Source organism: Talpa occidentalis, unplaced genomic scaffold, assembly GCF_014898055.3.
Source record: "Talpa occidentalis isolate TD23 unplaced genomic scaffold, MPIMG_talOcc4v2.1 talOcc4.3, whole genome shotgun sequence".
NCBI classification, from domain to species: Eukaryota; Metazoa; Chordata; class Mammalia; order Eulipotyphla; family Talpidae; genus Talpa; species Talpa occidentalis.
The window spans coordinates 11,763,513-11,788,828 of record NW_023603184.1 but is presented as its reverse complement, the minus strand read 5'-3'; the positions used below and the strand labels follow the sequence as shown (position 1 = coordinate 11,788,828).

At 41.8% G+C, this 25,316-nt stretch overlaps 1 long non-coding RNA gene across 1 annotated transcript; it reads left to right on the top strand.

Moving 5' to 3' along the window:
• Nucleotides 1-1,354: 1,354 nt before the first annotated feature.
• LOC119254532 (uncharacterized) lies at nt 1,355-9,656 on the top strand. The gene is made up of 3 exons (XR_005127297.1): nt 1,355-1,398; nt 9,014-9,127; nt 9,323-9,656. It is a non-coding gene; the product is annotated as an uncharacterized LOC119254532 (long non-coding RNA).
• Nucleotides 9,657-25,316: the final 15,660 nt, after the last annotated feature.

Here is a 25,316-nt window from a genome sequence, read left to right as displayed (position 1 = left end):
TATATCTTTAGTCAAGTGAATAGAGAAGAGGGTATAGTTGATTATTTTTGTGGGAAAACAGAAAAATTTTAGAGATGCTCACTGAATTGGATCTTAAAAATGGGAAGGGATTAACCATCTTGAGGGGTGGGGTATTCTTCTTGGAAAAATGGTGATGGCTTGGAATTTTCTGTGGTCAAAGGGCAGGGTGATGTTGTAAATGATAGATGAGACTGAAAAGGTATTGTGGCCAGAAGGGAGCTTCTGGGTCATGCAAAGAACTTTGGAATATATACCTTTTAGGCAATACATCTTTCAAATATTTTTTCTTTGGAAAAATATTTGTGATCAGTTTAAATGGTTAGAAAAGATTTCTGTCAGCACCATAGGGGTAAACTGGAGAAAGTATTGATTCCCTGGCCAAGCAGAGCTGTTGATATCATGGGACCTTTACAAACTCAGGTAGTTCCAGTGAATATTGGAAGGGAAAGGGCAGCTTTAAGTGATACTTAGCACAAGAGACATAACCTGGTGAGCTACAGATGCATGGATGTTAGGGGAGAAAAAGCAGAGAATAACTCTTATAAGAAGAAAACAGAAGCTATTAATGGACGACCTGTCTCAGATAGTGCTGCTATATTGGGAGTGACTTCTGGGTGCTGATGTGGGAAGTTTGCAAGGAGCTCCCAGATATTTTAAGGAGGGTGCAATAAAAGGAGGCAGGGGAGCAGAATGCCCTGAATGGGGACTGGAGAGGAATGTGTCTACATTTTGTCACATACCCAACCCTAGGTAGTCCTTCAGGCCATATTTTATGTTATAAAATTTATAATAATAACATTAATAAATTATATATCTCTAAGCAATTTGGGTATATTAGCTCATTTAATTATTACAACAATCTACGTGGGGGAAGCAAAGCTCAGAGGTTAATAACTTCCTTAAGGGAGAGCCAGTAGTTATAGAGCTGGGTTTTGAATGTAGGCATCTGGCTCCAAGATCCATGTGCTTAATCACTGTCTCTTTAACTATTGGTAAGAGAGAACATGAGTCTAGGAAACCTTGGAGTCTGTTTCTTTATCCCAGCAATTCTAAAATGAGTCACTCCAATTCTATATTTAGTTTAAAATACAGGAAAGGATGGATTGATATTGTCCTTGTATCCAGGAATTCCTGGTCTGAGTAAATGTATGAAGAGGGAGATCTAGGGTTCTAGGTCAACAAACATGATGTCTGGGTTTTGGGGAGATGACCTCACCATAGTTGGGGGAATGCTATCTTATTAGGTGATGTCATGGAATCTGTGTGTTTCCTTATCAATCTGTCCTGGAAATGGTGAGCAGCTGAAGCCCAGATGATGAAGGAGAAGATTAGAGGCGATAGAGACCTAACCAAGTCATGAACTTGGAGGATGAAAAGGTGAGTCTTGTTTGAAATTGCATCTCCTGGGTCCACTTCAATGCCTACGCTTTCAGACAGAATTGTGGAGCTCACACTTTCCTTTATTTTTAAAAGGTAAAACATTGATTGTTCTGGAGACAAGAAACTCACCTTACCTGTGAACTCATGCCCCAGTCGAATGTAGGGATCAGTGTCTCCATGGCTTTCTAACCCCAGGGCAATGTTTTATAGCAATTGCCTGTACACCCAGTTGCTATAGTTACCTATTGTCTATGCTTCAAGAGGAGACATATCTAGCCAGGCTAGTTAGAAGGAGAGAAATAGGTGCTGAAGTCTGACAAAAGAGTGGGACATGCAGATAAAATCTTTATCTGCATAGGACAAGCTTTAGAGCCTCTACTTTTCTCCCTGGCCAGTGAGCATGTTCTCCATGCCCCCCACTTCTATGGGAATCACCCCAGTTCATAGGGTGTTAAGTAGGCGACACATCGTCATGCTTGTAACTAGTTGGACGGTAGTGGACACTTGACCCAAGCTGTGACTAGCAGACTCTCTTCTCTGGTAATTGGGACTGGAGTTGTTTTGGACAATCTGTCTGGATACATGGCAGGGCCTGTCCTATACAGGGTTAAAAGCTAAGGGGCCATTTTCTATTCTGTGTAATGAGGAAAAGAGAAAGGAGGTGCGTGATGGGAGCATAAGTCTATTTACAGAAGATGTGGAGAGAAGAGGGAGAGTGTCTTGGGTGTTTTTCAGTTCCTGGATCCTGTCCTTTCTGGAGGCAGAATGATTTTCTTACCTTAGTGCTTTCTTTCATTCTAACATTCTATTATTATTATCATCATCATCATCATCATCATCATCATCATCATCATCATCATCTCTCACTGGCATGAATTTGTTCTTGTTTCTTATCACTAAACACTCAGTCTATTCTTACCTAGGTTATCCTTAAGATTGTCATTATTCACAGAATTGTGTCCCCCCAACTCCAAATTTATTCATTGAAACCCATTCATACTCAGTACCTGAGAGTGACTGTCTTTGGCGTTAGGTCTTTAAAAAGGCAAGTAAGTTAAAAATGAGATCATTTGGGTGGGCTGCAATCCCATATGACTGGTCTCTTATACAAGGAGACAAAGACACAGGCACGTGCAGAGGGAAGCCCATTCGAAGACATCAGGAAAGGGCCAATATCTGCAAACCGGAGAGGATCTTGGGAGAAGCCAAACCGGATCCCTTGATCTTGGACTTTGGCCTCCAGAACTATGAGAGTAAACTTCGATATTCTTCTGTTTCCCAGTTCTGTGGTAATTTGTCACGGCCGCCCTAGCAAACCACACAACTGCTAAGACATGAGGCTGTAATTCCTCCTCTCTTTGCTCCTGACAAAGAAAACTCAATAATGGAGTAACTGCTGGTTCTTTTCTTAATGATGATCCTTAAAGACAACAGCAAAAAGATGTTTTACTTTGGCTAAAAAGTAAGTCAATAACTGGCATTCAAGGACCCTAGAGGAATATAGTTCTGGAGGAATACATCTTCTTAATGCTCTTGTTTGGCTTCAATTAAAAGTGTTCAGCTTCATGTCTTCCCAAGGAAAGGTGCCTGCTAAGCTTTAATTTTACATGGGAAAATGATTGTTTTTTACTAATTGGAATGAATGGGAACTCTTTCTTCAATTCATTTAAACTTAGGTGAAACAAAGCCAGTCACTTTGCAGGAAGTACAGGCCTTGCAGATTCTTCCCTGTGCCCTTGAGTTGAGGGTCAGGGCATGGAAAGTCTTTCCCATCAATTATCACCACATTAGAGAATAGTGTAGAGAAAAGTTTCCAGGTCTTGCTGTTAATCAGGATGAGGTGTTTAGAGAAATGCTGTTATGATTTCAAGAGAAGTTGAGAAGAGAGGTGAAGGCCAGGAGTGAATAGAGAGAGAATAAGATGTTGATTGAACTGAACTATAGTGGTGTTTAAAAGGTCACTGAGCAAAAACAAGGAGCAAAGGAAATAAGGATACTTTGAAGACTCAGCTAACACAATATGTTATAATAGAAACAGGCACAGAAGACTTCTGGCATTTGTGTGTGTGTGCCCTGAGGCAGCTTCTCATGCAGGGGGTAGAAGAACTTTGGGAGCATTTTGTGATATCTTTATATTTCCATGAGGTAGCTTGGGTTACCACTGGAATAGATCTGGTGAAAAAGTTTCAACTTACATGCATTTTGGTTATGTGGAACAATATCTCCTTGGAGGATTGTGTTGAGATGGATTCTGAGGATGCATTTGGATTCTGCAGAAAAGAGAATCCATTAGAGATGATTAATGTTCAAAAATATGAATCATCCATGAGACCCAAAGTCACAAATTGATGACCCCTGTGACAAATGGGGGCCTGTGAGAGGTTTTGCTTGACCCAAGTCATCTTTATTTATTTATTTTTTTATCTGTGGTAAACATTTTATTATTTTATTTTATTTTTTTAAAGATTTGTTTTATTTATACAAGAGCTGGGGTATAGGCCAGATGTGCGGGAGAGTGAGCAGATTCCCAAGAGACAGAGAGGGGAGAAGAACAGGCAGACTGACGAAATAAACTGCTGAGGGGAGCAGCAGGCAAGCCAGGAGAGGTCTGCTGCGCCATGTGGGATTCTCACCTGCTGGCCGGGATCAAACCCACACTGCAGAGGCTGCAAACAGCTTCACAGAGCAGCGCTCAACCACCTGCACCACCAGGAGGCCCTGCCCTAAACATTTTAAAGTAATTTCTTCTGAAAACACACACACATTTTCAGTCTCTTAAAAAGCTATAAACTCCAGCAACACTGGTTTTTCCCACAGGACAACAGAATGTTGCTGAGCAATGACTCAGGGGAAGCCTGGCCCCTGTGGACTTTGGATCCTGTGGCCCCAGGCTAGCTTGGCCTTCTCTGTTCTGGGGGATGATGTGACTACAGATTGAGGGAATGGCCATTAGATGTGTCACAGAAAGAACTGAAACCTCAAGACCTTTCCAGCCCAAGGCAGAAAAAAGGGCAGGCAAGTATGGCAAAAGCAGATGGTTATCAAGAACGTGTAAGAACAAGGTGTAAGAACGAGACCACATCTTGTAAACGTGGAGATACCATGTCTACGGCATCTCCAAAATAAGCAGGAAGTGGGGTCTTTCCTGGAGGGTTGGCAGCCTTATAATTTTACTGTATTCTGGAGAAGTCCTTCTACTTATGCTAGCGCTCGCCATCATCTTCTATGGGTTGAAAGTGAGATAGTTCATCAAGCTAGCAGTTTTTCTTTTTAAAAGCAGTCATTTAAACTAGTCCTCTAAACTCAAGTCACATGTCCAGTGTCTACTTGATATTCTCACTGTATCAAAGGTATTTCAGATGAAAGTGTCCAAAATGAAACTTACTCCCCCACCAACCCTCCTCCCAAACCCCAGTCTGATCCCTTTTGGCACCTTTATCTCTGGGAATAGTACTCTCCTCAGCTTTGAAAACTAGGAACTTCTTGCTTATTACCTGCCTCCTTTTTATCTCTTATTCAATAGCTATGGTGCCCTGTTCTTTTTGCCCATAAATATTTGTTGAGTCTTCCTATTCTATTTAGCTCTACTGTTCTCAGGGTCCTAGCATTTATCCCTTTTTTTCCAAAACAATAGCAAAGTCCACACCACTGATCTCACACTACTCTTGCCCACCCCTAAGCTTTTCCTTTATTGCTGCAGTCATCTTTACAAAACCTGAAAGTGACCATATCTTCTCCCTTCTTCAAACAGGCCAGCAGCTTCCTGCTGTTCTCAGACAAACCCCACAATCCTCGGCTCACATGTGCCTCCTCACAGACTTGGCATTTGCTTTTGACACGCCTTGCGTAGTGTGGCCCTTCTACCTTAGGAAATCTATCTTCCTAGTAAAGCAAATCACTTCAGCCCCCGGTCCAAAGTATAATGAAGGACATGTGTCTGTAAGGGATAGAGACCAGAGACAAATTATTCTGCTTTTGTTTGGGTTTACTTGATTTTGAATTTCTTCTTTCAGTACTTGCTGTGATTGCAGCAGCCAATTCCAGACTTTTCCTGCTGCTTAAATGTCAGCAGCCCATCTCGACTTACAGCTGATAGGAGAGTAATTGTTTCACACACTTGAACTGAATAGTGATCATATGGCCCAGGGCCAATTTGAGAGTCAGCCTTCTAGTTCTAGAAGCAAATGTTAGAAACATCTGGTTTTGGTCATCTCTACATGCCATCTCACTTTCAGAGGACCAGCTTCCTCCTACTTTATATTTTGGTTATCTTGGGAGATCAGATCTTGAGTCCAGAGCAACCACTCCAAGTTGATTAGAAGTAGATGTTTATTTGTGGGGTGTTCTGGTGAATACTGTAGTCACTCACTGTGTATGACAACTTAAATTTATTAAAATTAAGTGGATAAAAAATTTGGTTTCTCAGTTGCAGTAGATATGTTTCAAAAAACTAATATGTACATGTGGATCATGGCTTCCCTATTGGACAGTGAAGATTAGAATATCACCTGGAACATTCTATTGTACCACACCACTATAGGGCTTCCCACAGAGGGGGTCATCAATTGGCATACATACATGCATATATAACATATGTATTTATATAGGTATATATATATCTATATTTATGATGTGACTGTGTGATTATTTCAATGACAAATAATCAATCTGCTATTTTAAGTGAGTTACTCTTGTTTTGTTTCAAGTACAACCATAAAGAAAGAAAGTGAATCCATGTGATTCAGAGAGGAGGAAATAAGTCAAATGGTAAAACATGGAAGACTGTTGAAGAGAGAGAATATCCCAGGGGGATGGAATGTGAGCAGCTGGGTTTGGGTGGATTTTTTCCCCTATATAGTGCTAGTTCCCATGTGGATGCAGATAGTATTATCATGCACTTTGTGTCCACAGGGAAAGCCATACTAAGGCCCTTTTCACTTCCGCATAGGATTGGGCTAATTGTTAAGGACTAAAATGATCATCCTTCACACTAGCGTAAAGGCAACTAAATGTAAGTGATGTGGCAACCTTCCTCAAATTCTTGCTTTTTGACGTGGTACCTCCATACATTTCTGAAGTACCTTCATAAGTTGCCTTCATAGCTTTGCTTTTATTTTGTGACAAACCCACTTTGCTGTCCTCCTGAAACTGTAGAACAGTAGACAATTCTCTGTTGGCACTTGGTGTAGGCAGGTAAGATAACATGCCATTAATGTTTAACTGAACCATTGTTTTTGCTCTCCTAACTAATAATAACGAGATAGTAAGAGTCAATATTTACCGAGCATTTACTATGTTCCAGGCTTTGTGCTGAGGGCTGCATATGCTTGATCTCATTTAACTCTTAAGAAAATCTCTGAGCTGGTTTCAAGAGGGGTTAAAAGTACAGGTCCCCATCCTGGACCTGCTGTTTGCTAACTGTGCCTCAGTCTCCTAATTGAAGGCAATTCTTGGTCATTGCTGCTGCTGCTTTTTTTTTTTTTTAGGATTAAATGGATGATATGGAAACCACTTAAAAAATGTTTGCATATAAGAAGCACTTATCCTTATTATTGCTAGCAATAATTGCTACATCTTTCTGGTTGAATAAACCCGGATTTTAGGAAGTTTCCAAGGAGCATATTTAATATAGGGAGCTGGGGCTGTATTCGTTGCCATTCTGATATCAACGTCCCAATGACTCCTTGCTAATGCATTTGGCTAGTTGCAGTTATGTCAACATGTTACCGAGTAAAATAATGCACTGGAAGTGGTTTAAAAATTATTTATCATTAACAAAAGGAGCTATATGCTGACTTTGTCTCAGAGTTATAAAACCAGCAGTATTTTTATTCCTGAAGGAATAAATTCACTTTGTTTAGCTGCTTGAATAGGAATGTTATCATGTCTGTGACTTTGAGTAGAGGTGCTGGAGGACTTCCAATTTGTACTAAAATAACACATTTGGGGAGTAGTTCTGAAGAGCAGGAATCCAGCCTTTATAAAAGTGAAGATACCAATTAGGATTTCAGAATACCAAACAATCTGAGGTACAGGTTGGCAATTATTCTTAACAATGATTTCTTGATGCTGATAGCATCAGAAACTGGTTTCTGGCATACAATAATAATTTAGACCTGGTCTCTATCCTTAAGGGGCACAGAATTTAGTAGGAAGCCATGCATGCAAATATTTGGAGAAACTGACTTCATAGAAGTGACAATCTAGGTGTTGATGAGTGAGTAGAGTAGAAGTTTCTTTTTTTTAAGATTTATTTATTCATACAAGAACTGGGGCACAGGCCAGAATTGTGGGAGTGTGAGAAGATTCACCAGAGACAGAGTGGGGAACAGAACAGGCAGACTGACCAAAATACACTGCTGAGGGAAGCAGCGGGTGAGACAGGAGAGGTCTGCTGCGCCATGTGGGTTGCTCCGCGGCCAGCGGGGATCTAACAGGCACTGCAGAGGCTGTGGACAGCTCCACAGTGCTGCGCTCAACTGCCTGCACCACTAGGGAGGACCATGAGTAGACATTTCTGAGGAGACTGGAAAAGTCTAAATAGAAGCAGGAGAAAGAAACAAACCACAGAGATCTAAGTGAGCATTTCTCGATTAAATGATCAATTGTTATACAAGGCTAGAGTTTAGAATATACAGGGCAAATTTCTGGGGCTGAATTTGGGCAGAAAGGCTGTGTTGAGAATCTTGCTTGGACAGTTGGCCCCTGTGCCAGATCCTAGGGAGCTATTGAAAGTATCAGATAAAGGAGTATCTTGACTAGACTTGTATTTTAGAAAAGCAACTTGGCACCTGTGGTGAGGGCAGATGGAGGAGGGGAGGCCTGGAGTGAGAACAGTTAATGAGAGTTTCTGGATAGTTGATGTGAGTGACTGGGTTCTGAATGTTAAGGGAGAGAATGGATTCAAGAGATGTTTCAGGGGAAAAAAAATTGGCAGACTTGGCGACCAAAAATAAAAAAAAGGAAGAGTTCAAATCCATTCTCTTAGTGCTTAGGATGTACTGTGACTGTATGGAGATACAAAAACAAGTAAGGATGGTGCCTGTATCTGAGTAACTGGAAGGAGATGAAAGTAGACTAATCAATACATTGTGGTGCAATGTCATACATGCAATGAGAGAGCTGTGTACAGAAATGTGCACAGGAGTCTGGCAGGCACGATTCTAAGTTTTCTAGCTGCTGTGACTTGGTGGGTGTTGATGTGTCTCTGAATAAGAGAGGAAAAATAGAAGAGGTAGTTTCTGAAGGTCTTTTATTACATTGGTTTTGATGTTCGTGGGACTGTTAGAACTTAAGGAATTCTAGCATAGTCTGCATCCTGGATGTGCAAGAGTTACAGACAAAGAAAAAAAATATTAGTTGTCTTAAAAAAAAAAAAAAACCCTGCTGGCAAGATGTTTCTCCTTTTAAATGTTTTTGTTATGAATATAAAGAGAGAGACTATTAATTGCCTCTTTACCTCCCACAGTCCTGACTTGGGTTTTAAAAATTCTTCCTGCACTAATTACAAGGGTTCTCTCTATTCACCCTGAAAACTTCTAGTTCAATTATTATTATTTTTTTTTTAAAAATAGAAATAGCACTGAAAGCTCAACTTGTTGTTATTTTGCAGGCAAGAGGATGGTATCCTAAGGGAGTCTCATAATCAACGCTGTCTTTGAAAGGTCAGATGACCTATATTTTTACAGTGAACTGTACCTAATGTAGATTCAACAATAATTTATGGGTAAGTGGAGATTTATGCAAAACATTCTATAGTTTGCACAGATTAATGTAAGAGTCAAGTGCAAAGACATTAACTTATCCAAGTCTAATAAAAGGTAGTTTAACAAAAAGCACCTTTAACAAAAGGTAGAAATAAGTATAATATCAAGATTCACTTAGAGATTATTCTAAACATTGTATTTTTTTTTTAATATAGACTTTCTTCTAGGAAGCAGAAAGAACTTGGCCAATGCTGCCCCAGTTTCAACTCTCATTTGGAGCTTCTAATCTGCTCGTTCACTAGAGGACAATTATAACCCTGATGTTTGGAATCAAGGATGACATATGATTATAGGTTTTTCATACAACAGTGGGAGAGAAGTCATATGCATCACTGTGTTCAGGAGAGAGAATATAACTTAGAAATGAGCATAAACATATCCAGGACATTGCTTTATGTGAACATAAAGGAGGCATTTGAGGACAGCTGTGAGCACTGAACAGCACGCTCAGCCTTTTGAATGTCCCTGACCTACTGAGTGCTGAAGTTTGGGGAGCAAGTAACCTTTTATTTTGTTGGTTAAAATAACTGATCATCTATCACTCTCATTTATGAACGGACTCTTTTAGCACCCAAGTGTAGGAACGACACGGTAGCGAGTGCCAAGCATTCGACAAGACCCACAGTCAGATTACACTTCCCTGCCTCCCTTGCAGGCAGATGGGCCTCGCCGTGTGGCGGAAGCAGGGTTCCTGGCGGGAGCAGTGCTCCCCTCTGGCTGGTGGCTTCGAGAAAACCTCCTACAGTCCTTCCTCGCTTATTTTCCACATGCGGGTTGGAGACAGCGGGTCTCACAAGGATCCAGGGGTGGATGAGTCACCGGGGACCCGAGCTTGAGGGCCCAGATGGCCATGTGGAACGCCACTTGCCACCAGACCCCATCACCCTTCTGGAATCTCAGTAAGTGAGTGCAGAACTGAAGCCTCGACCTTCGAGGAGGGGACTCGGCAGCAGTGCACAGAGCTGATGTATCTGGGAGCTTCTAGGACAGAGGGAAGAAAAGAATTGGAAACTGCAACTAACTCCCTTTGGAATCAGCTGCAACCTCCAGGTAAGAAAGCGGTTTTAGGTGACATTGAATAAGTCCTGCGAAACAAAACAAGTGCAAAAAAGTGTGAACACGCTCAGCACAAGCAAGCCCATAAAGAAATATGCCCCTTATGCCTCCTCCAGCCTTTCAGTCTCCTTCTAACACCTCCCATTAACAGAACCTTCAGGAACAGCTGTCAGAGCAGAAATGGTCTGAAGAATTCCAGTCCCACGATCACAGAACTGAGTATAGAAATGTGGGCTTGGAGGAGAAGCTAGCTTAATTACCAGCAGAGTAAGACAGACACTTTGTGTGTTAAAACACCAAGATAGTTGGTATTTGGACAGTAGCTAATCAAAATAGACTTCTATACTAAATTGAAACGGAATACATTTGGTTTTACAAAGACCCCTCTATATTTTCCTGACTTTTTTTTTCTTTCTATTTCATCAAGAACTTGGTGAAAATTCCCCTCTTGGAGCTGTTCATGGGGGGGGGGGTGTGGAAACCACTGGTTCCAATACATCCACTCTCGGTCTCCAAGTATTTGTTTGTATTCTCAGATATTCACAGAATTGTGAGTGTGGGTGTGGGGAAAGAATAGGAGGATGCAGGTTTGGGGCAAGAACAAGGGTGGGAGGGGGAGATGAAGATTCAGCACCTGTTGCCTTTTGGCTCCTTGGATTGGGTTTAAATTATGGTGAGAGGAAAAGGAGTGAAAACTGACCTGTTTCTTGTGAGAAATCTGATTAAGGGAGTGTGGTCAGTCGTTGACAGAGCTGTTCAAGAGAAACTTTGGATCCAAGAAGAGCTGCTTTGGGTGTAGGTGACAAAGTGTGGCATAGAGATAGGGATGTGTTTATATTCTGTACACTTCTTCATGGCCCTTATAAATACTCTGCAGCCCAAGAACTGAGGGTTCTGCACACAGCCCAAGAAGGCCTGTGAGCTGGTCCCTCTGGCCTCAGATCTTCCCCTGTGCCCTCTCTTCCACAGCGCCAACTGTGCAGTTTACTAGCAATTTCTGCAACAGGCCTGCTTCTACTATAAGATCTTTGCAATTGCTATTCTCTCTGCCTGAACTCAAATTCTACTAGTTCACTCCTTATTTTCTTTTGGTCTTTGCTTATATGTTATTTAATTAGCAAGTCCTTTTCTTATTGTTCTGGGTAGGCCTCCATTCTTACCACCCACCCTCATTTTAGACTCTAGCTGCCATTGTATTACTTATTCTTTTATGTATGATATGTATCTCCATGTTGGAATATAGGTGCTATGAGAACAGGGTGTGTGTGTGTGTGTGTGTGTATGTGTGCGTTTTGTCTATTTTGTTCATTTTTATAACCCTGGTACCTACTAGGTACCTAATAGCTCCAAAGGTTTCCAAAGATACTCCTGGAAATTTGGCAGTGTTGGAGCCTCAAGTAGCCCCAGGGTTGCCCAGCAGCTATGACTGGATCACTGTATCCCATGATTGGGAATCCTTTTTAACAACACATGGTGATTCCTGTAGTCTTAAGAGCCTTCCTCATGGTGATGGCCTACTAGAATTTACAGAGTAACCTACAAAAATGCAAAGAAAGTCATCTCATGATAGCTGGTAATTTTATTATAATCAGAATGTCAAAATCTCACAGGGAGAGAAGTATAATGTCTGAAGCTTTGGACCCAGGTTTCTAGCAGTCACAGAAATCTCTTCTCCCCAGGAGAAACTCTTCTACTTTAATAGGAAAGACTTGATGCCAAAACTGTGATAACCAAGGCAATAGTACCTCCAGATGCCTATTGCCTCGGGCCTTCTATAGTCAAGACCTGTGTCCCATGTCTCAATATCCAAACTGTCTATCTTTCACATAACATTGCAGACTGTAGGGGATTGTCAGGACCTGCCCTAACATAAGGAATCAAACATTTCTCTGTAGATCTGTAGGGCAATGAAATAATTCTGACCCATAATGTCAAGTCCCAAGTAAAGGAAGGGATATGGATAAGGTTTAGGGATTTTCCAAATCTCTTTATGGTTTAATTTTTTCTTGCCCATGGTATGGTTTTTGCCATCCTGATTTACTCTTCAGCTCTTATATCCAGTGTGTCTGTAAGTCAGGACCAGCTTACACTATCCTGCATGGAGCAGGACAGCACAGAGACTAGGCATCCTGAGTTTGTTGCATTTGAATGAAACCATGCATGTAAGTAGGCACTTAGTAATCATCAGGTAAATGTGAGCTGGTGTCACAGTCACATCTCCTGAACTGAAGTATACACTCCATGAAGACAAGAGATGCCCCTACTTAGCTCCAGGTCATCATGCAGTCAGCACATAACAAATGCTCTGTGATTTTTCAGTGAATAAGAAATAAACCATTGTGCCAGGACCACTTCAGACCATGCCTCTCCCTTAGCTCTCTCCCAAACATAGGAGATTTGAGGGTGGGGAGGGCTCTCTTCAATAATAATAGTAGACATTATAAAGTATATAGTTATATGAAATCTAAAATTGAGTGTGCCATATACTATTAGGACAAATACACTGAATATGCTGTATACTACCAGGACATATACGCTAGGACATATACACAGTTTTTCAGTAAGCTCAGACATTTTTAATATGGGCAATAATGTAATTAACTATTTTATTTTATTTTTTTAAAGATTTATTTTATTTATACGAGAGCTGGGGCACAGGCCAGAGGCACGGGAGGGTGAGAGGATACATCACAGACAGAGAGGGGAGCAGAACAGGCGGACGGACGGAAAGCATTGCTGAGGGGAGCAGTGGGTGAGTCAGGAGAATTCTGCCGCGCCGTGTGGGTATCTCCCTGGCCAGCTAGGTATCAAACCGGCGCTGCAGAGGCCGTGGACAGCTTCACAGTGCGGTGCTCAACCCGCTGTGCCACTGGGGAGGCCCCAATAATCTAATTAACTTTACAGGCACAAGAGTTCTTGGTCCTCATTAAAATACAGAATCCTGTGTCCTATTACTAGACATTTTAATCCATTAGTTCTGAAGAGGAGCCCAGGAATTTGTATTTTTATAAAGCTCATCAGATATATTGGATGTAGTAGGGTCTTGGACTAAACTTTGAGAAACACTGCTAGGTTCCCTGATTTAAAAGCTGAACCATGCATGGCAAAACCCATCTCTTCTATATCAGTGTGTTTCTGGGAAAACAGCAGAGCCAAGTAGATTATTCTGAGAACAAGAGGTTGACTAGCAATTTGAACTTAGCATGGGAAGAACTGAGGAAATGAAAGTCTGGAAAGGGGGGGCAAGAGATCCCGAGGAAACTAGTCAACATGAGAGCTGGAAGTAGTGGTGCAGTTCAGCAGGCCACAGCTTGCAGGAAACCTCACAGCCTGTGGGTGTCCAGCTGCCGAAGTGAACCTGCAAAGGAAGCTCTTAGAGAAATGGCCAGATTTCTCTGTCTTGATCCCCAGAACTGCCTCTGGAGTTTGACTTGGGGCTGCTTCTGTTTGGTGGGATCAGTGTTAGAAAGAAAAGCTGGAAGTGGGTACCCATGAGTCACATCTGCTTCTGTCTGTCACTCCATCTGCTGGTCTTGGCCTGAGAATTATGACTTCTTCATTTCTCCTGCGACTTCCTCTTTTGATGACTCTTACTCAGATCTATACAGGGAAGAAGCTTCTGGAGAACATAGCTTCAGCCCTAGTCAAAGGGACACTGCACACTCTGATGAATTTTAATGCCCTGAACATCCACATATGGCGTCCTCTCCTTCCTGCACCTTCAGGTCTCTGAGTCCTGGGCTGTCACTCCTCTTGAGTTTCTGTGTATTTCTGGAGTACCGTGGAGAGAACACTGATGTCTTTATTAGGGAGAAGGTGCAACTCTTTGTAAACCTGACTGTATTTGGCATGTTGGAAAAGCATGTGCTCGAAGTTTCATCTTTGAGCCACCCTGCCAGCAATAATTAAGAGATGATAGATGTGGATGTGACATGAGTGGAAGATGTTTAGAGCCATATCATTAGGAAAATTAGCATTCTGGTGCTCAGTCAAACACATACAGAAACAAAGGAACATTCTAGGCTTATCTCAAGCAGCCTGAAAAAATGGGCATCCCAAGCAGCCTGAAAAAATGTCTCTTCCAGGCCTGACATAATCATCTTTGCTGGCATAGGTGGAGAATATAGTAGATTGAATGATGCCCCCCTAAACTATCAGCTCCTAATCCCTCATTTTATTTTATTTTTATTTATATATTTTTAAAGATTTATTTATGCATACAAGAACTGGGGTACAGGCCAGAATTGTGGGGGGTGAGATGATTCACCAGAGACAGAGTGGGGAACAGGCAGATTGACTGAAATACACTGCCGAGGGGAGCAGAGGGGGAGACAGGAGAGGTCTGCTGCTCCATGTGGGTAGCTCCCTGGCTGGGGATTGAACTTGTGCTGCGGTGGCTGCGGACAGTTTCATAAGTTGCATTTTAACTCCTTGTGCCACCAGGGAGGCCCCTAATCCCTCATTTTAACTCAGTTACTTATTTAAAGAAATTTCTAGATACAGTCATCTTTTGAGGGAGTGGGGGTTAGGACTTCAACATGGGAATCTTGTGGGAGATACAGTGAAACTCATAACTGACCTCAGTTTCTTATGTGGAGGTATTTCTTAATATAGTAATAATTCTTAATTATTAACATAGTGTTGCATACATAGAAAGCACTATATAGATAATTCAATTATATCATAGTTGTTTCTGTTCTGTCATACAGCTACAAACTATTATATTTATGTGTGTATTATAATATGCTATAAGTGTATAAAAATAAATGTACACACATTTCTATGGCACTTTCCTTGATACAACTTTAATGAAATTGAGTAGTATTTCTGGGTGGTTTGTTTCTTCTTGTCCAGAAGCTTTGGGAAGAGCTAAAATAGAGAGCAGACCTTCTTAATTTTCATTCATTCATTCTATAAAGATACACTGAGGGTGCTGTGATGGCCTCTGGAGTTAATATGTTGATTAAGAATACCTGAGGGGGGCGGAGCAACATGGCGGCGAGGAGACGCTGCCAGTAAGATCTCCCATTAAAAAAAGTTAATAGGGAGGAAAAGCGGCAGGTCCCCGGGACACGGAAGATAAACGGGTGACTCCAGCAAACTGCCCGAAGAAGAAAGTGGCCATAAAAGAGGACCAGAAGGGAGGAAAGCGCAGAACCCTGCTCCCCTCCCCCGCCCACAGAGGCGGCACTCTCCGACCCGCAGAGAGGAGGGAAACAACAAACCAAAACGACCAACAAGAACAAACTATGCAGCAAGCGGGACTGTGAGTGGAAAGGAACTATTGCAGCCACCACACCCCGTGAACGGGAGCTGTGGAGAACACTGCAGGATCCGCCGCTGAGGTGAGCTCCGGGCGCCATTAAAGAGAGACCCCGCCCCCCAGGAGGAGACCAGCACCAGCACACAGCCCCAGCCGCCCGGTAAGCCTGTGCGGAAAAGCGGCGCGCTGGAAAAGCAGGAGCGGATCGTGGTCAGGATTGCGCGGAAAAGCGGCGTGCTGGAAAACCAAGTGCGGATCGGAATCGGGATCGCGCGCGGAAAAGCAGTGCAGTTGAAAAGCAAACGCGGATCCAGATCGCAGTTGCCCAGGTCCCTGCGCCTGCGACCTAGGCTTGCGGGGAGACGGCGGAGGCCCTCCCTGAGTGAGCAGGCCCAGGCACCCAGGCACGGGAGCGGGATTCAAAAGGCGCCATTCCCGCGCCACTGAACTGGGCTACAGCCTGAGTCCTGGAACTGAGGGCTTTGGAACTGACACCCGGGACACGAAATTAGGGGCGTGGGTTCCCCACGACGGTGGGGCACAAGGCAGACACAGCACCCCAAAGCCGTTGAGGTTTACCCTACCATTCCCGCTCTATTCCCTGTCCCACGGGGTGGAAAATCAGCTCCCCAAGGGCTCCAGGAGAGATCTCTGGCGCCACCTAGCGACTTGAAGCCAGCAGAGGCGCCTAGAGGAGCCAGTGGCCAGCTGGGGAGTTAGCCCACGCCGGGCCCCTTCCGACCAGTAGTCTGAGCCCACAGGGGGAGCGAGCACCCACAGCCGGGGCAGATCAGGCGCGCAGAAGAGTGTGCCTGAGACCGGACGTGCAGGGAGTGTGTCCCACATCACCATCTTAGAACAGGGACATTTCTTCAGTAAAGACTACCTGCAGAAGGCTTCCTCAGGAGCCAGAGGTGAGCGGGGGAAGTTCGCCCACGCCAGACCCCATCTGGCCTGCAGTCCAAGCCCAGAGGGGGAGCAGAAACCCACCGCTGGGGCAGACCAGGCGCACAGGGGAGTGTGTCCCCACATCGGCATTTTAGAACAGGGACCTTTCTCCAGTAAAGACTGCTTGAAACTGACAGATGACTCCTGGAGGAACCAGAGGAGAGCAGAGAAGCTCACCCAAGATGCCGGCCAGTCCCAACTACACAGTGTCCCAACGCATACGGCAAATTAGAAAACAGATAGTAGGGAGGAGAAGAACCACACGCAACCTAGCAACTCCCCAGGGAAAAAGCACACCACAAAAAGAAAAGCAGCCCCCAGATGGCAACGACAGTAACTTGGAAGAACTTCTGAGCCTTCCAGAAAGAGAATTTAAAATTGCCGTGATTAAAAAACTGACAGAAGTCATAAAGGAAAACAATGATAAGGGAAAAATAATCAACGATCAGAAGAATGCAATTGAGTCCCTAGAGAGGGAAAACAATGGTCAGAAGAATGAAATTGAGTCCCTAAAGAGGGAAGTAAAAGAAATGCAGGAGATCAAAGAATTAATGGAAGAACTAAAGAATTCTGGGAAAAGCAATGAAAGCAGAATAGATGAAATGGAACAACGAATAAGTACTCTTGAAGACACAGAAATAAAAAGAACCAAAACAGAAAAGGAAAGAGAAGTACGAAGGAAAAAGAACGAAGAAAGACTTCGGGAACTATCTGACTCCATGAGGAAAGGAAATATAAGAGTTATAGGAATACCAGAAGGAGAGGAGAGAGATGTAGGAACAGAGAAAATATTCAAAGAGATAATTGAAGAGAACTTCCCAAATGTGAAGAAGGAGCTGAAAATTGATATACAAGAAGCAAGAAGAACACCAAACTTCCACGACGAAAGGAAAAATACAGCAAGACACATAATAGTAAAGCTCCCAAGAATCCAGGACAAGGAAAAAATAATGAAGCTGGCAAGAGGGAAGAAACAGATAACATTCAAAGGAAAGCCAATCAGGCTGACATTAGACTTCTCCGAAGAAACACTACGGGCAAGGAGAGAGTGGAGGGACATAGTCAACAGACTCCAAGAAAACAGATGCCAACCAAGAATTCTCTATCCCGCAAAGCTCTCCTTCCTCTTTGAAGAAAGAATATGGACCTTCCCAGACAAACAGAAACTCCGGAATTTCATTACAACTAAACCCTCACTCCAAAAAATATTACAAGGAGTCCTAAAGCCAGAACCTCAGAGGGACGAATAACAATGAAAGAAGGCCAAAAAAAAAAAAGTTATTAAAAGAATAAATAAATAAAATCAAAGGAAAGACAAACACAATGGCAAATACAGATGCTAACATATCAATATTAACTCTAAATGTAAATGGGCTAAACTCTTCAATAAAAAGACACAGAGTTGCAGCCTGGATTAAGAAACAAAACCCAACCTTTTGCTGTCTCCAGGAAACACATTTAGCTACAAAAGATAAAAATAGGCTCAAAGTTAAAGGATGGAAAACAATCCTACAAGCAAATGGACCAAAAAAGAAAGCAGGAACAGCTATACTTATATCAGATAAAACAGATTTCAAACTCAAAAAGATAAAAAGAGACCCCAATGGTCACTACATTATGATCAAGGGGACAATACTTCAAGAAGAAATAACACTCATTAACATATACTCACCAAACGAAGGAGCACCAAAATATATCAGACAACTGTTGTCCTCTCTGAAAACAGACATCAGAGAAAACACATACGTAGTGGGAGACTTCAACACACCACTATCAACAACACACCACTATCAACAATGGATAGATCAACAAGACAAAAAATAAGTAAAGAAACCAAAGCTCTAAATAAGGACCTAGAGCAATTGGGCTTAACAGACATCTATAGAACACTAAACCCCAAAAAAACGGAGTACACATTTTTCTCAAGCGCACACGGATCATTCTCCAGGATCGATCACATACTGGGGCACAAGACAAACATCAACAGATGCACCAAGATTGAAATCATATCAACCATCTTTTCTGACCATGAAGGCATCAAACTAGAAATAAACCATAAAAAGAAGGCAAGGAACTTTCCTACCTCATGGAGATTAAAAACCACACTACTGGAAGACCACTGGACTAATGAGGAGATCAAAGAAGAAAATAAAAAATTCTTTGAATTGAACGACAAGGAGGACACCAATATCCTAAATGTATGGGATGCAGCAAAAGCAGTAATAAGAGGAAAATATATAGCAATAGAAGCTCACATCAAGAAACAAGAAAGAACTCAAAGAAACAACCTAATCTCGAAGCTCAAAGATCTAGAAAAAGAACAACAAAAAAACCCCAAACCAGTAGAAGAAAAGAAATAATAAAAACCAAAGCAGAAATAAATGAAATTGAAACTAAAAAAACAATCCAAAAGATCAATGAAACCAAGAGCTGGTTCTTTGAAAAAATCAATAAAATAGACAAACCCCTAGCCAGGCTCACAAAGGAAAAAAGGGAGAAAGCACAAATAAACAGGATCATCAATGAAAGAGGAGAAATCACAACGGACACAGAAGAAATCAAAAGAATAATCAGTAACTTCTATGAACAGTTATATGGAAACAAGTTTAACAATCTAGAGGAGATGGACAAATTCCTACAACTCTACAATCACCCAAAGCTAGATAAAGAAGAAATAGAGCACCTAAACAGACCAATTACAAGCAGCAAAATTGAAATGGTAATCAAAAACCTGCCCAAAAACAAAAGCCCAGGACCTGATGGATTTACAAATGAATTCTACCAAACATTCAGAGACGAATTAGTGCCTATCCTTCACAAACTCTTCCAAAAAATTGAGAAGGAAGGGATAATACCAAACACGTTCTATGAAGCCAACATTACACTAATACCAAAACCGAACAAGGACAACACAAAAAAGGAAAACTACAGGCCAATCTCCCTAATGAACACTGATGCAAAAATCCTCAATAAAATTTTAGCTATCAGAATCCAACAATGTATCCATAAGATAATTCACCACGACCAAGTAGGATTCATTCCAGGGACACAAGGATGGTTTAACATCCGAAAATCAATCAACGTTATCCAACACATCAACAAAAAGAAATATAAAAACCATATGATAATATCAATAGATGCTGAGAAAGCTTTCGACAAAGTGCAACACCCATTCATGATAAAAGCCCTTGAAATTCTTGGGATACAAGGAACATACCTCAACATCATAAAGGCCATCTATGACAAGCCAACAGCCAGTATCATTCTCAGTGGTGAAAAGCTGAAAGCAATTCCATTAAGATCTGGAACAAGACAAGGATGTCCACTCTCACCACTGCTTTTCAATATAATACTGGAAGTCCTAGCCAGAGCAATAAGACAAGAGAAAGACATCCAAGGAATCCAAATAGGAAAAGAAGAAGTCAAACTATCACTTTTTGCAGATGATATGATAATATACATAGAGAACCCCAAAAAGTCCACAGAAAAACTAATTCAACTCATCAATCAGTTCAGTAAAGTGGCAGGATACAAAATCAACACGCAAAAGTCAGTAGCCTTCCTATACACAAACAATAAATCTGAAGAAGAAGAAATCAAAAAAACCATCCCTTTTTTTATTGAAACAAAAAAAATCAAATATTTGGGAATAAATCTAACAAAAGAGGTAAAGGACCTATACAAAGAAAACTATAAAACACTGTTAAAAGAAATAGAAGAAGACACAAAGAAATGGAAAGACATCCCCTGCTCATGGATTGGAAGAATAAACATTATTAAAATGGCCATCCTCCCAAAAGCAATATACAGATTCAATGCTATTCCAATCAAAATTTCAATGTCATTCTTCAAAGAAATAGAACAATTATTGATGAAATTCATATGGAATCACAAAAAACCCTGAATAGCCAAAGCTCTCCTGAAAAAAAAAGAAGGGAATGGAGACATCACACTCCCAGACTTCAAACTCTACTACAAAGCCATAATCATCAAAACTCCATGGTATTGGAACAAGAACAGACATACAGACCAATGGAATCGAATAGAAAATCCAGAAATAAACCCACAGATTTATGGTCAACTAATCTTTGACAAAGGAGCAAAGACTATGCATTGGAGCAAAGAAAGTTTGTTCAATAAATGGTGCTGGGAAAACTGGGTCGCTACATGCAAAAGAATGAAGCTTGACCACTACCTCACACCATACACAAAAATCAACTCAAAATGGATTAAAGAACTAGACATAAGACCTGAAACCATAAAATATATAGAAGGAAATATAGGCGAAACACTACGTAATTTGCACATCAAAGACATCTTTACAGACACATCACCCAAAGCAGTGATAGTGAAGGCAAAGATAAACAGCTGGGACTACATCAAATTAAAGAGCTTCTGCACAGCAAAAGAGACAATAACAAAAACACAGAGAAACCCCACCAACTGGGAGAACATTTTTGCACCTAACACTAATGATAAAGGACTGATCACAAAAATCTGCAAAGAGCTGATGAGACTCAACAACAACAAAGAAAATAATCCAGTCAAAAAATGGGCAGAAGAGCTAAAAAGAAACTTCTTGGAAGAGGAAATGCAAATGGCCAACAGGCATATGAAAAAATGTTCAACATCACTTGTCATCAGGGAAATGCAAATAAAAACTACCATGAGATAGCATCTTACACCAGTGAGAATGGCACATATTAAAAAAACTAGCAACAACAAATGTTGGCGAGGGTGTGGAGAAAAAGGAACTCTTCTGCACTGTTGGTGGGAGTGCAAACTGGTCCAACCACTATGGAGAGCTGTGTGGAGATTTCTGGACCTACTAAACATAGAGCTTCCATATGATCCAGCAATTCCACTCCTAGGTATTTACCCAAAGGACACAGAAACATCAATTCCAAAGAACACCTGCACCCCTATGTTTATAGCAGCACTGTTTACAATAGCTAAGCTTTGGAAACAACCCAAATGCCCAAAAATAGATGACTGGATCAAGAAGATGTGGTACATATATACCATGGAATATTACTCAGCATTCAAAAAAGATAAACACATGCAATTTGCAGCAACATGGATGGCGCTGGAAGGGATCATGCTCAGCGAAATAAGCCAAAAAGAAAAAGAAAAATACCGGATGGTCTCACTCATAGCAGGAATCTAGAAAACTTAAATAAGGGACCAGGAAAACGAATAAGTATAAGAAAGTGAAAATCAAAATCAACAAAAAACTAAGATCCAGAGACACTTTTAAGGGGGCGGGGGTGGGAGGGGAGAGATTGGGGTCAGAATGGGGGGGCTGCAATTGTATGGGGAATATAAAAATAAAATTAAAAAAAAAATAATCTATGCAAAAAAAATAAAGAGTTAAAAAAAATATGTTGATTAAGATGGGGCAGTTGCAATTCAGTTCAAATGTCAGGGTAAGAACAATACAGTGTGTGCCAGCATAAACTGGGGGGCAGGCGCTCTCATAGAATAAGTTTGTCTGCAAATTATATGACTCTCCCTGCAATGGAGAGATGTCGTTGTCTCCTCCCCATTGCTTCTGGCCTGATTCTGAGACATTGTTGCCCTGTGGAATGTGGCCGAATTGATGCTTCGCCTGAGCTTAAGGAAGTAGTGAAATCCTCTCTTGGAGTACTTGCTTTAGGGGAGGCAGCTGCCATGGAATGCGTCTGATGGTACTGGGATTGCCATGTCATGAGGAAGCCTCAGCTGGCTGTGTGGTGAGGGTGGGAGAGAGAGGTCTAGCAAGTTCTGGCTGTTCCAGCCAGTCCAGCCAGGTACCAGCACCTGAGTAAAGAAGCCATCTTTGGTCTTTCACTCCCAGTGTGTGCAGTGTACAGGGGAATCTAGGAATTCAGTTGCAATTGAGAACCAAGTGGGCAGACATGTGGGCCCAGGAGAGACAACCTAGCTTCTTGTTATATGAGCTGTCCCTTAGCCAGTCCAGCTCTGGCTTGCACAAGTCCTGAATTGCAAATTTGTGAGCTCCATAAAATGAGGATTATTTTATTACTTAATTTTGAGGTGGTAGGTTACAAAGCAGTAACTAATGGGAACAGGCCCCAAATCTAGACTCAGAAGATAATTAAGAAATTCTGCATATCACACATCCAACATTAAAGTACGGAAAGCATGTACACACAGAATTCTCAGACAGTGACTGTAAACCCTTTCTCGCTCATGTGTACAAGTGCCTCTTTAGGCCTTAGGGTTTATAACACTTGCTCTGTTGACCAACTCCATAGAAAATGCTGATTTTGAACCCTTATATAAAACTGCTACCTGCGTGGGCCCAGCTGGTCTCCTGGGGGCTGGAACTGCAATTTGCTACAGTGGCCACCTCCAACGGCTCTATGGGTCATTACTGCGGGCTGCTTATTCAGCCTTCCTGAAGCTGTGGTTCTATGCCATGAAATGCTACCTAATTCTGCTACCTAATCCTCTTTGCTCAAGGTCCTGCCCTTTTCCCTTCTTGCTAATCATTTTTCTTTGTTCAAAGTTAGTTTTTTTTGCATCAGTGCAGCCAAAGATCCCTCTAACCTTTATTATTACACTTCTCCTTCCTCATATGTTGAAGCAAAGAGGCATAACAGAGAGATTTAGGGTGCAGGCCCTAGGGTTAGACTACCCAGGTTTGAAGCTTGACTCTGCCTGTGACAACGTGACCTTGCAATCTCTGTGCTTGAGCCTCTTCAACAGCAAAGTGAGGAAAATGGCAGGTCATACCTCATGGGGTCTTCAGGAGGAGGAAAAAGGTCATTCATGCAAAATGCACAGAATAGTACTTGGCAGGTAGCAAGTGTCCAGTACATATTGACATACATACATCTTGCACTATGGTGATACCTGCCTATTCGTGGGTCTGCTCACCAGTTTCTAAATTCCTTGATGACAGATAGTATCTTGTACACTGTCAGCTCCCTAATGCCCTGTGTAGTGTGTGACATGTTAGGCACTTAGTAAATACTTCTTGAATGAGTGAATGTTAAAAAAAAAAGTCGGAAGACTGTCTTCTATCAATGGAAGGTCAGTGAGATCTTCCTAAAGAGAAAGGCAGCAACAGTTAGACAGCAGCTTGATTTTGTAGAACATACTCTGTATCATTCCAGGAACCAGAAGGGCAGAACGTAAGTGTAGAACAACTGTGCATTATGTATGGTCCTCAGATATAGTTTACAGGGGATTACTTTGTGCTTAAGGTGCTTGAACAGTAGCAATCAGGTTCCTGAAGAAGTTGGAACATAGGGATCTTGAAGCTGAAGCACCTCGATGATTCAATGATTCATGGAGAGGTTACTTAAGAGAATGAAGAACTCTCTCTCTCTCTCTCTCTCTCTCTCTCTCTCTCTCTCTATATATATATATATATATATATATGGGATCCACCTTAAGAAAGAGTGTGGCTCACAGAGAATCATATAACCATTCAGTGATTAAATGATTAAATGTGATCAATTAACCATTCAGTAAGGTAAAATAAATTGAAGTGAGGAGGGAATTGTGTCCAAAAGAAAATGTAGGTTAAAAAGTCAGACGAAGCTGGGAGCTGGGTTTGTTCCAGGATGCTTGCCTGTGCAGTCCCATACATTTCCCAGAGATGGGTCACAAATTTGATGCTGAACTTTCTACCAGTTTTTATGTGAAAACCATAAAACAAGCAATTACATGAGTCACACTTTGGAATAATAATGCTAACAGCTAGCATTTATCAAGTGCTAGCTCAGAGCCAGCTGCTGCTGCAGTGCTTTACGTGTATTAACTCTCAATCCTCACATTGATTCTAGGAGTTAGGTAGTTGGCTCAGGTCATGAGCTAACATACAGTTTTGAAATCAGACTGACCAGGAGTTAAAACCAGGCACCTTGGCTCCATGCTTTTAAAACTCACCACTTGTTTATTTATTTATTTATTTTAAGATTTATTTATTTATTTATTTATACAAACACTGGGTACAGTCAGAAGCACGGGAGGGTGAGAGCATTCACCAGAGCCAGAGCGGAGAGCAGAGCAGGAAGGACCGAAGCACACTGCTGAGGGGAGCAGCGAGCGGCAGGAGAGGTCTGTGCTCCATGTGGGACCCTCCTCCGGTGGCCGGGGAGCAGCCAGGGATCGAACTCGGGGCTGCAGAGGCTGTGGGCAGCTTCGCAACCCAGCGCTCAACCGCTGCGCCACCGGGGAGGCCCTCACCACTTGTTTAAAACAAGAATAAATAGATCCTATATTAAGAACCTGGAAGAAATGTTTCTTTTCCTTTCTTAAAATTAGGCTATTTTTTTATGAAGTAATGTGTGACTTAGGGCTACAAGTTGTCACCTCTTGAAATGCATGTTACCACACTACATCCACTACCAAAGCACCTGTAATCTTCTTCCATAGCCCATTGGGCCCTCTGCCCTCTTTGCTGTCATCCTATTCCATGCTCTCCCTCCAGTGGCCTCCATTCTGCAGTCATATCTAATATTCATTTTGTTTTAGTTTTGTCTGTTCCTTTGTTTTTTCCCCTATTCCACATGTGACTGAAATCCTCTGATATTTGTCTTTCTTCTAAAGACTTATTTCACTCAGCAAACTCCCCTTTAATTCAATCCATGTTGTCCCAATGGCAAGATTCCATCCTTTTCACAGCTGAATAGTATTCCATTGTGTGTGTGTGTGTGTGTGTGTGTGTGTGTGTGTGTGTGTGTGTATAACCAGAATCAATGTCTGATAAACCAGACACAGACATCTCTGCTTAGTTTGGGACAATGTTAAAGAATCTGTGAATATATTTAACTTCATCACAAGACCCTACAGCTGTTACTGGCACTCTATGTTTGCTTCATCATGATTAAACTGAATTGCAACTGCCCAATCTTAGTCAACATTGTAAC